At 36.7% G+C, this 11,861-nt stretch overlaps 1 non-coding gene across 1 annotated transcript; it reads left to right on the top strand.

Annotated features, from left to right (window-relative positions):
* The first annotated feature begins 10,564 nt into the window (after window positions 1-10,564).
* On the top strand, window positions 10,565-10,671 carry LOC112501880. Its single transcript, XR_003067581.1, has one exon. It is a non-coding gene; the product is annotated as a small nucleolar RNA R71 (small nucleolar RNA).
* The last annotated feature ends 1,190 nt before the right edge of the window (window positions 10,672-11,861 follow it).

Below are 11,861 nucleotides of genomic sequence, written 5' to 3'. Positions count from 1 at the left end.
CACTATCGGGAGATCCTGAATACGCTTCTCTTTGATCTCCCTATCCACAACATGTGCCAATAATGCAACGCAATTTTTCCTCATGTAATTTCGCATTTTCATACATGTCACTATTTTAAGATCCCTCCTTGGTTTCTCTCCGTGTACTTCGAGTATTCTTCCTTCTGATAGTGGTACACGAATCTTCTTTTTAGCACAACAAATTTCGGCTCGCTTTTCAGACAACCAATCCATACCCACGACTAAATCAAAACTTCCTATTTTGATTGGGATTAGGTCAATACTAAAATTCGTTTCTACCAAGTTTAGAGTGCAGTTCTTGATCACATCTCTGACCTTAACTTTCTGTCCGCTAGCATATTCTATTATATATACTTCGTTCAACTTTTGGGGTCTTATGTTTATCTTTGGCCTAAAATCTAGCGATACATAACTCCTATCTGCTCCAGAATCAAAAAGTACGGATGCAAGATGATTGTTTAGGAGAAACGTACATGTGACCACATCAGGATTTCGCCTTGCTTCTTCTTCCCCAATCTCGAACACTCGACCTCGTGCCTGACCCCCTTGGTTCCCTTGATTGGTTGGTCGTGCTTGATTTGTGTAGGGCCTTTGATTTCTTCTAAGACAAGTGTTTCGGAAGTGATTTGGGCTTCCACACTCAAAGCAAACCCGTCCTTCTCCGACTCTGCAATCCTTTGCAACATGTCCTGTCCCGTTGCACTTAAGACATGTGATACATCTCCCCAGGTGTTGTTTGTTGCACTTGTCACACTTTGTGTATGATCCTTTCCCTTTCTCGGTCGCCGGTGCCTGAATTCCATAGTTTCCTGATACTTTCTGCTCCTTACCCATCCTTCTTCCAAACTGTCTTCTAGCAGGTTCCTCCATTATCCTCTTTCCTCTTGCCTTGTCACTTGTGAATGCTCCTGAATGGTTTGCATTATTGGTGAGCCTTGTCGCTAAATTCACTGCTTCTTGTAGGGTTTTCGGGTCAGCCGAAGTCACATTCCCTCGGATTACAGGAGACAAGCCCCAAACGTATCGATCAACTCGGTTCTCCTCGGGCGTCACCAAATGTGGCACCAATTTGGCTAACTCATGGAAACGTGCAGTGTATGAGTCCACGTCATTTCCCTTCATCTGATGGTTCCACAATTTTGCTTCTAGTTTCTGGATCTCACTCATTGGACAGTACTCCTCCTTGAGAATTTTCTTAAACTCCTCCCATGATAGTCTATTGGCTGCATCTCGGCCTCGAGTTTGTACCTGTGTGTTCCACCAAGTCAGAGCTCGTCCTTGCAGAAGACAAGCAGCGAATTCCACCTTGTTTCTTTCAGTACATTTACTGATATGAAGGACAGATTCCATTCCTTCTACCCTGGTTAACAGTCCAACCGCTCCTTCAGTTCCATAAAATTCCTTAGGGTTATAGGTTCGAAACGACTTATATGTGCATTCCCTATCTCTATTCGTGCCTGTTCCCGGGTTGTTCTCTCGGTTAGCATTCAGACCCGCCGCTACTTGGCTTACTATGTTTGGGAGTGCTGCTAGTACCTGCTTAGACACAAGTCTTGCGAGTTCGGGATCTTCCCTTCTCGGAGGCATATTTCTAAAACACAAACCATTTGAGGTTTAGTCATAAGCTATTACTATTTAAGTGTTACGACTCAAATAGCTACTCTACGCACGACATACATTATGCATTTATGTTAASGTCTTAACATAATCTTTGAGGAATTTAAACAATCGTATCACCACTTATGCTTTYAACATATAATATCAAGGTAAACAAACATAAATTAAACATTCAATTCATGATTTCCAAATCATCAGTGTTTATCATAAACATTCAAACCAAAAAGAAAAGGACTACATTGTCCAAGTTAACGGGCAACATGCCCCAAAATATTAGTTCAAAGTTGCTAACCAAAATTCTATCCAAGGGAACCCCTCTTAATGCTTAACCCATAGAATCATCCATCCAAGAATGACCATCATCATCATCATTAACAAAAACACATATGAATACAATCGCCGAACGGATGCCATGGTGTGAACAAGAAGTTTTATGGTCTTGTTCATAGTCTCATRGTGAGTGGCCATCATATTCGTGAGACCTTCGATGAGATGGTCGTGCGACTCGAGCTTCATCCGATGAGTTAGAACGTTGTGCGTCATACCCGAGAACATATAGCTCTCGGTTGGAGTCATGCCGGTCGGTCGAGCGACCGAAGCTCGGTCCTCTGGTGACGGTGGCGGTGGTGTCACACTCTGGTCCCTAGTTCGGGAGGGCCCAGCCTCATCCCTATATGGGATGCTAAAGGTCCTCCGAATTGGGATCGGTACGCTCTTCTGAGCGGTGACCCGAACCCTCGTCCTGTACACTAACTGTGGAGGTGGCTCGGGGATGGGGGTAACAGATCGTACAGGTGACTCTGCGGTGTCGTCACTGTGATAGCTGTGCTCGGACGAATCCGTATCCTTGGAGACGGAATGGTCTCCCCTATCCAAACCCGAGTCATCGCCATACCCGTTGGCGGAATACCCTCGGAATGGAGACATAACGCTGCAACAAATAGATTTAATTACTATAGATGCTATAATAAATACCAAAATTCATACATGCTAATGCAAACTCACACAAAAATTTATGCTTTTCATACTGAAATAAGAAGTTCTCGTTTCTAACTAGTATTAGCACAATTAGTTTTAAGTCCCTTCTTAATTATACCATGGTTAGACACAGGTGATCAGGCTTTGCCTAACTATGTTATACCAAAATGGCACCTATCTTAATTGTACTAATAGTGAATTTTCCTAATTTTGAAAATTTAGTTAGAAAATTAATTTCCATAAAAAATATTGGTTGTAGTGCATGGTCTCTATGGAAAAACCGATGTTCTCTATAACCTAAGGCTCTGATACCAAGTCTGTCACACCCCGCTAAAGCGGAAACACGAGGCGCGACAGTTAGGAGTTCATCGCACTAGGATATATTTAACACCAACCATACATTCATAGCCATAACACAAAAAAAAATCCAAAGTTTAAAATTACATTCACCGATTACATTTCAACAGAAACAAAGTTTTTAACAAAATAAGTTTGTTACAAAAGGAGTTCCTTAAACAAAAATCCAGCTTATGTTGCCCAATGTGGATGCAAGCAAGAACGTAAGATTATCTACTTTTCCACTACCTTCTTATTTYCTGAAAAGCATATTAAAGTCGAGTGTCAACTACAAAGAGTTGGTGAGTTCACAGGTTTTATATGCACAAAATGATTTCAAATGCAGCAAATCCCAGTYATAADTTTATGAGCAATATCTTAAAAGCAACGTCATACACATGATATAAATTGTTGAGCCACTACTAAACCTAAACAACTTTCAACGCCCCACGAATTACCTCAGAGGTGGTAGCGAACCACATGGATAGAGCATTCTTACGAACTACCTCAGCGGTGGCTACTTCGAGTCACATCTGTAGAGCATACTTTAATGACCAAGTGCACCCCTACATGTCAGTCAAAAGGGTGGGTAYGACAACCAAATAGCGCTACCCACAAGAATCATAGGCTCAAAATGAGTTAATAGTAGTGTAAACAACGGGGACTTTCAAACTCAACATACCATCAATAGTGTATACATTTAATTGCTCACAACAAGATTCATATATCAATATAAATCTATCAAACATTTCTTTAATTATGCTTTCCACCCTAAATACGCAAAAACGATAGAAAGAGGGGCCGTGAATACTCACCTTGAAGTAGTGAATGCGAAATACGGCGATAACTTGAATCTTGGTCCGATGGTTATAAGTGCCCTATAGAAAACATCAAGCTTACAAGTCCTAAATGCTAATTCTTATCGCCAAGCCTAACTCTACATCCACATCTTATATAATGCTATCATAATGGTTTTCATAAGCAAGTTTTTATTAAAAAATATAAGTTTCAATACTTTATAAGTACATATATATATAAATATGAGACTTAAAAAGTAAAAAAAAAAATTAACTTTTTGGGCATAACACAGTTTCTACCAAAATTCTAAGTCCTCAAAAAGGTCATTTTTGGGTATCTTCCAAAAAGACAAAGTTTATTAAATTTTTATCTACTGAAGTTTTAAGACTATTCTGACCAAAATTCATGACATTTTGAGTTACTTAAGCCATCCAAATGAATTTTGCAAAATAATGGTACACAATACCAATAACAGATTACATACATTCAATAATGCATTCATTTGGAGGTTTGAATCTTCACCATCTTTAGAAATTCCAATGGGGTTTTAAATATAACCCATAACACTAACAAATGAGATAAAAATCACTTAAATCCAACCATTTTTGAGAGAGATATGGCCATCTAAACAAGCATGTATGAATCTGCCATTGCTGGACAGATTRYGCAATYTTTTTGTTTTTGATGCTTGCACCCTTAAAACTCAAAATATTTGGATGATTATGAATGCTACAGATAACTAACCCATTAAACGTGAGTTTAAAAAGAAAAATCAAGTATTTTTGCTAATTTTACCAAGAGATATGCATGCAACAAGTTAACTAAAAATCCTGACCACAGACAGATGCACATGAATTTTGTTCATAAGAGTTGAGGGGTCAAACCTCAATGTTTTCTTATGAATCCAATTGGAACAAAAATCTAACTCAATGAATATGATTCTCAAAAGAAAAATTAAAGATTTTGGACTTGTTTAGACCAAGTTATGGTCGTCCAAAGTCAGACTTAAAATTCTGACAGCAACCAGAATACATTTTCTTATCAAAACCAAACTTTTGAGTATTCAAATACACAAAAATGGTGGTTTCTTTTGCAAAGGCTTATTGTCACCACCACATAACATAAATGACAGAGAWAAACACCCAAAATTTGGGAATAATTATGCATGCAAAGACCCCCAAATTCAGATTCGGATTTTTGATGCAAAAACACCCATTTTTGGATGATTTTTCACAATTTCTTGTGTTCTTTGATGGAAGTTCCTAGATTTTCACCACTTATGGATATTTTTCATATCTTTAGGTGTTCAATCTCACTTCAAGAACATCAAGAATGTATCATCTATTTGAAATGTAAATAAGTGTGGAAAAACATCAAGAAAAGGCACTAAAAGTGCTCCGAATGACTCAAAAATGCAAAGATATAATTATACCTCTAATTGTATGATGATGAACACTTGATACTTCACAATTTCGATTTTTATTGGATGAAAAAGGGGCTGGAATCTGCTGTGTTCTTGAAGAAAAGAATGAATGTGATTTAAGCTTAGAGTGAGAGAGAGAGAGAGAGAGAGAGAGAGAGAGAAATATGGATGGTTTCTTTCTAGAGAAATGAAAAATGATTTTGAAAATGAAAAAAAAATTAATGTTATGTATGTGTGTGTGATGGGGGTGGCCGGCCCCTATATGGGCCCCCATTTTATTTTTATTTTATTTTTTTAAAACCTACAAGTTATCAGATACGAAAACCGTTTTATCGCGAAGACGTTTTCTCCTAAAACGCACTCTAAATTAGCTTAAATATTTAAATAAAATAAATTTTATTTGTAGAAATATAAACTCCATATTTTATATATATTAAATATTAATTTATGTAGTTTGGCATTATATAAGGTGTTCCAGTCAGTTACGGGCCGAAACCGGGCTTTCTAAGTAGTTTTTGGGATTTCTACGCTACTGCCGGAATTTTTAACAGACTCTTGTCTAATTCAATCTAAATAGATTCTAACGAAGGATTTTCACTAAAATAATACTAATAAGTGCTTATCGGGTGCTAACCTGAGAGCTGAAACTTTGCCGGATGTCACAACAACATACAATATACAAAAATACAAGATCAAATTAAAAATAACATCTCCAAGGTGCAACTTCAAAAGAAACATGATCAGTTCTCAATCTCATCTCCGTCATAACTGCTACTAACATGTCGTGCCAAAAAAAATAAACACGGTTGAGAGACGTGGTCAGTGAACGGATTAAATAAAGACAAGTAAACTTTAAATTGGATTTAAAATAAAACATAGAACGGAAGTAAAATCGTATAACCAATGACACATAATACAATGAAGCAAATATACGCTTGAAGGCAAAATCAAGATTCACACAATCCAAAAGTTTGCATTACAAAGACACAATGTTCAAGGGACGGGTAGGAATAGAGGTGTAGGCACGCGACTATCTAGTCCCCTCTGTGACATGTTCACAACCTGAAATATGGTAAACTAAATCTAGGATCGATCCATGCGCCCTCAAACTGACCTGTACCAAGTCAGGTCCAATTGAGAAACCTGATCAAAGTGAGGACACTATGATAATATCGCCACCATGGAAGCAATCCCGACTATGGTGCCCCATTGACCAGGTGTTCTAAAAATGATAAACAAAAGAGTCACCACGAAGTGTGACAATCTCATAACAATTCAGTCTTCAACAAATAGTCAAATTCATCAAATTCGTAGTCGTGTAAAATAAAATATTTCAAATAAATACTAAATCAGAAGATATGACAATGAACAAGATGCGAAGGAAATAATCAATCATGAAGTCTCATATCAAGAAAGATTACCAAGTAACCCAAAAAGAAATCCAAGATAACTCCATAATGATTTGTGATTTATCATAAGCAATTTCATATCGACACCTACTTCATAGATGTATTGTGGTGTACCTCAAACCACAGATTAGATAATCACTTCAATAGGTTATCCACAGATGAAAGAATTATAGAAATTTGTGCCTGATAGAAAGGAAAACCGTACAATTCAAGATGTGTGGCACCTTTGTAAATTCTAGGATCCTAAATACAATAACAAAAGATTCGAAATCATCTAACTATTATACAAAAACATAAATGTTAAAGACCCTTAAGCCTTACTAATCCTAAATAAGCTAGGCAAGGTTTAGGATCATATTCAAAGTAGATATAGAAAGTACATGCCTTTAGGCACGACGTACAAACAGCTTGATTATACCCCCGCACTGGACAGCTTGTACTAACAACCTATGGAAACTGTTTCTTACTCCTAGAGGCCAACTTAGCTTTCTAGGTCTAAGAAAAAAAGTAAAGATCAATCTGTTGTGATTCCAATCGCATTGTAATCAATTCATTTAGATCAATGACCAGTTTTATAGGAATTTTTAAAAAAATAGTATGCAAATCTCGTTTTTCACAGTACCAACTTTGGAAATACATTGTTTTGAACCCTTTATAGCTACAATTTGACCTTGGTGTAAACTACAAAGTTGTAACACATAACACACACCTAGACCTTTCCATCCATATAAAATACACCTCAAATGGAGCATCCAATGATATTCTATGAATTTTCTAAACCAACAACACTTTCTGCCATATTCTAACAATAAGAAAATCTAACAATTGCTAACCAAACTACATTATAACTTGATTAGCTATGGATTCTTAGATTAATTGAGGACTACACCTGCAAATAGCATAAAAAGATAACATTTCTTGAAACAAAAACATCGCCATACCTTCTATTGACAATCCTTAACACAAAAATGGCTTCAATTTCTTCAAAACTTCAAGGATTCAACATTGCATGAATGAAATTCCTATGGATTTAGAGTTGGAGATTAGAGAGAAATGAGAGAGTTTTGAGAAAAGAGAGAGAGAGAGAGAGAGAGAGAGAGAGAGAGAGAGAAAGTTTAAATCTGAAAATCAATAATTAAAATCATAAATCCTTTATATAATTATTGGAAAAAGAAATTTCTTTATAAACCTCCAACTTTGGCCTTTTACAAACTAACTCTTATATGACAAATTCACTACAATCTGGTTCTAAACCAAGGTTAGCTTGTACAACTCTGGTCCTTATTTACCATTATACTTTTCATTTCAAGTACGAGGTACAAGACATTTCAAGCTATTGTACAAGCGAGTAATGCACGGATACTTATATATACATAAAGAACGGAAATGAAACACATAACAGTTATAACGAAAAATGAGTATTATATCTTGTGTTCGAGTGTTTTATCATTTCCAAAAAAACATTCATAAGTTTACGAAAATAGTATGCATTTTGTGATTAGGATTAAACTATATGGGGTATAAGCCCTATTATAAATATAAACGATGATTGAACACCAGTTATAAATGAACTCACAACTTACATAACATTTCGTGGTTTTCTTCAGTTTTATTTGTTGAATAAAATATAATTAACATTCAATCACGTACCATCTGACTCATGGAAAAGAATGATCGAAGAAAATAAGTATTAGGATGAAGATTATATAAGTAGTTTGGTGTTTGGACAACTTATTCTACATCTAGGAATAGATGTATTCATGAAGTTGGATAAAATTTAAGAATATTTGTTGTCAGTACAACAAATTTAGCTTTATAGGATGCCTAAAATGTGTAAATAGCCTAATAAAATGTCTTATAAGACTTAAGTGTATAGGACCAAAAAATAAAACATTCTATCTAGAAATATTGTAACAAGCTTATATGACATTTTTGAATGTCTTAACAAGTTTGTAGAAGCTTTTTAAAATAAAGTATCATATTAGATATTTTATAAGATATATTTTAGAAATGGTGTCCTATAAATCCATCTTTTTATAGGACCCTTGTGTTTATAGGACACTTTTTCCAACTTGTGCTATAGAAAATAGCTAAATAATCACCTTAGTCTAAAAAGGTCCTAAAAAACTTACTAGGACATCTAAATAGTTTTAGATAGGACCTTTGTTTTGGTACTATAAGACATTCGATTAGGACACTTCAATAGTTTAGTCGTCCTATAAACTCAATTTTACTATAGTGTGTTCCTATATTATAGATTTGTTTTTTATTGATCTATATCTCTTTTAACCCTCCAAAAAATTAAGGTTTGTCCTTACGCTATTTCTTAAAAAATTATTAAACTTAAATTCCGAACTCATAACCAAAATTCTTCATCCACCACTATCTACATCTCATTTCCAACACCTAATTTATCAAAGGCACAAAGTCGCCAAATATTTCAAAATTTGACCTAAATGGTTCAAAATCATCAAAGCATGAAATCTATAAAAATAAAAGTTTGAGAGACTAAAATATAAGATTTTAACACGTATATGGTTTTAGGAAAGTGTAGGATGAACTCACAATGTTAGGTTCTGACAAAAACCTAGAAAATCAAGAAACCCCTCGAGATGAAGATGTGATCTTAGATGTTGACAAACACTTTGAGTCGTTGAGAAATTGCCTTGAATTCTCCTCAAATCGTAGTACATGATAAGGGAAAGAAGGAAATTGAAGGAGAAAGGATGTAGTAAGAACAGAATGTGAAATAACACCCAAAGTCGGCCTAAATACGATCAAACTGAGTCTATGTGACCTCGCCGCAACCTAAGGTCGCAGTGCAGGTGGTCGGCTATATTTCACACCTTTAGACTAAGGTCGCAACCTAAAGACGGGTCTTGAATGCCTTGGGTTTTTGTGGTGCCCTTTGGAGGTTCAGATGAAATTTTAGCATCAAGCTAAGGGGTCTCTAAAACCTTAGGCATCCTCAGGAAAGAGTAATGGAAAGTCTGATCTAGGGGGGACAGAAGTGGTGGTCTCGGATGCCTTTTTCTCTAAGGGTAGGACCGGTCTTTCTTTGGCAGGAACCAATACTATAGCATCAGTCTTTGCTAAAGTTGGTGCACTATCCTTGGGCACTTTTTCTTTCAACTCCTTCCCACTCCTAAGGGTTACTACTTTCACATGTTTCTTACCTAGGTCTACAGGGACCTCTGTATTACTGGGCAAGGTACCAAGGGATCGATTGTTCTAGTTAAGTGCAAGTTGACTGACTTGAGTCTCTAAATTCCTGATGGCCATACTTTGTTGATTTATCAAAGCTTGGTTTTGTGCTTGTGTATGTGCAAAAAGTCCTTTAATCATTGCTTCCAAAGAAGATGATTATGTCTGTCGATGAGGTTTATTTTGAAAAGGTGGTTGTGAATTCTGAAAACTTTGTTGGTGAGTCTGAGAGTTAGAACTATTTCCATGATGTTGTTGGAAATTAGAAGTTTCTTGTTGTTTATGGACTGGTGGGTTTAAACTGGGACTGTTCCAAGAAAAGTTTGGATGTTGCCTCCAACTGGCATTATATGTGTTGGAATAGGGATTAGCTCGGTTATGAACATAGTTTACTGATTCAGAATTGTGAGGACAGTGTTCATACGAGTGTTCCCCGCCACAGCACACACATTGCACAGATAGGACTGTTGGAACAGGTGTATTAGCAGCTTGTTGTCCTCCCTGACCGGAAGTTAAATTTTTCAACATGTTGGTCATGGAGGTAAGCTGAGCTGTTAATGTAGTATATGCATCTACATCATGTATCCCCGCAGTCTTTTTCTGTGACTGAGCACGTGGGTCGGCCCAATGCCCATTGTTGGCTGATATCTTTTCTAGGATTTCATATCCTTCATTATAGGTCATAGCTGTAAAGGCTCCGCCCACAATCGCATCAAGAATTTGTTTTGCCATGGGATTTAACCCATTGTAAAACGTCTCAAGTTGAAAACAGTACGGAATGCCATGATGTGGACATTTCCTCAACAGCTCTTTGAACCTTTCCCACACGTCAGGACCAGCCTCATCGTCCATTTGTTTAAAAAGACAGATCTCATTTTTGGACTTAGTGTCCCTTGTTGGTGGGAAATATTTTCGCAAAAAAATTCCCGCGATGTTACTCCATGACGGCACAGAACCCGGAGTTAACGAATTAAACCATGCTTTTGCCTGATTCCTTAATGAAAATGGAAATAAAGTGAGTCTTAGAGCGTCATTTGACACTCCCGGGATCAGGAAGGCATCAGTGATTTCCATAAAAGATTTTAAATGTGAATGTGGGTCCTCCGAATGTAATCTGGCAAATTGGCCATTTGTTTGCAACATGTGAAACATTTTCAGTTTGAGTTCGAAATGGAGAGCGGTCATATATGGTCTAACTATCCCGGAATTTAATTGCTCAAAATCCGGAATAGTATAATCCATGATCCTCCCATTTTTGGAATTTGCCAAATTAATGATGTTCGGAGTTTGTGCTCTTTGGTGCTCATTAGGTTCCGATTATGTGTCCAAATTATTATCATTACCATTATGTGGATGTCCTTGTTGAAAGTTCAGGAATGGTGGAATTGGTTCAAAACCAGGCGGTTGGTTTTTCAAATGCTGTATTTCCGGAATAATTGGGGGCGGTAACGCCATGTTTGGAGGGAGTAGAGCAAAAAATGCTCTTTGAGCCCTCCTCCTATGGTGAAACGTGTGATCAAATTCAAAAAGTTCCCCACGTTGTGACCGTGGCATACACCACTCTTAAAAACGATTCCGATGGTACTAGAAAAATCAAATCTTTTAATTTACTCAAAATAAAACTTTAGCGAAGCAATCCCCGGCAGCGGCGCCAAAACTTGGTCAGTTATATTTCACACATTTAGTCTAAATGAAATTGGGCCACAAAGCAAGTATACAATACGGCCCAACGTCATCTTTCCAAGTAATAAAGTGATACAAGTACCGGATTATCGTCCATAGAGATTGTAGCCAAAGTTAGATTAGAGTCCAATGAAAGAGATGATTTCAGATGACGATTTTGAAGACTTCTGTTTGATTGTAAGGTGATATAAAACAGATTACAGATTATATAAAAGAAGCAAGGGTATAAGACTTAAGGTGACCCAAACACAAATTCCAACAGCCAATGCTATAGGAATGTTATAGCAAGCAGTGTTTCGAAACTAAGTTCCACCATCTATTTTGAAAGCATTCCTCTTGGACTTCACCATTGCACTATCTTATAGCTTTCCACCCATATCTCTATGTGGTGT

The sequence above is a fragment of the Cynara cardunculus genome, unplaced genomic scaffold, assembly GCF_001531365.2.
Source record: "Cynara cardunculus var. scolymus isolate 2C unplaced genomic scaffold, CcrdV1 Un_Scaffold_652, whole genome shotgun sequence".
Classification (NCBI taxonomy): Eukaryota; Viridiplantae; Streptophyta; class Magnoliopsida; order Asterales; family Asteraceae; genus Cynara; species Cynara cardunculus.
The sequence above is the reverse complement of the archived record's forward strand: the minus strand, read 5'-3'. Positions and strand labels throughout refer to the sequence as shown.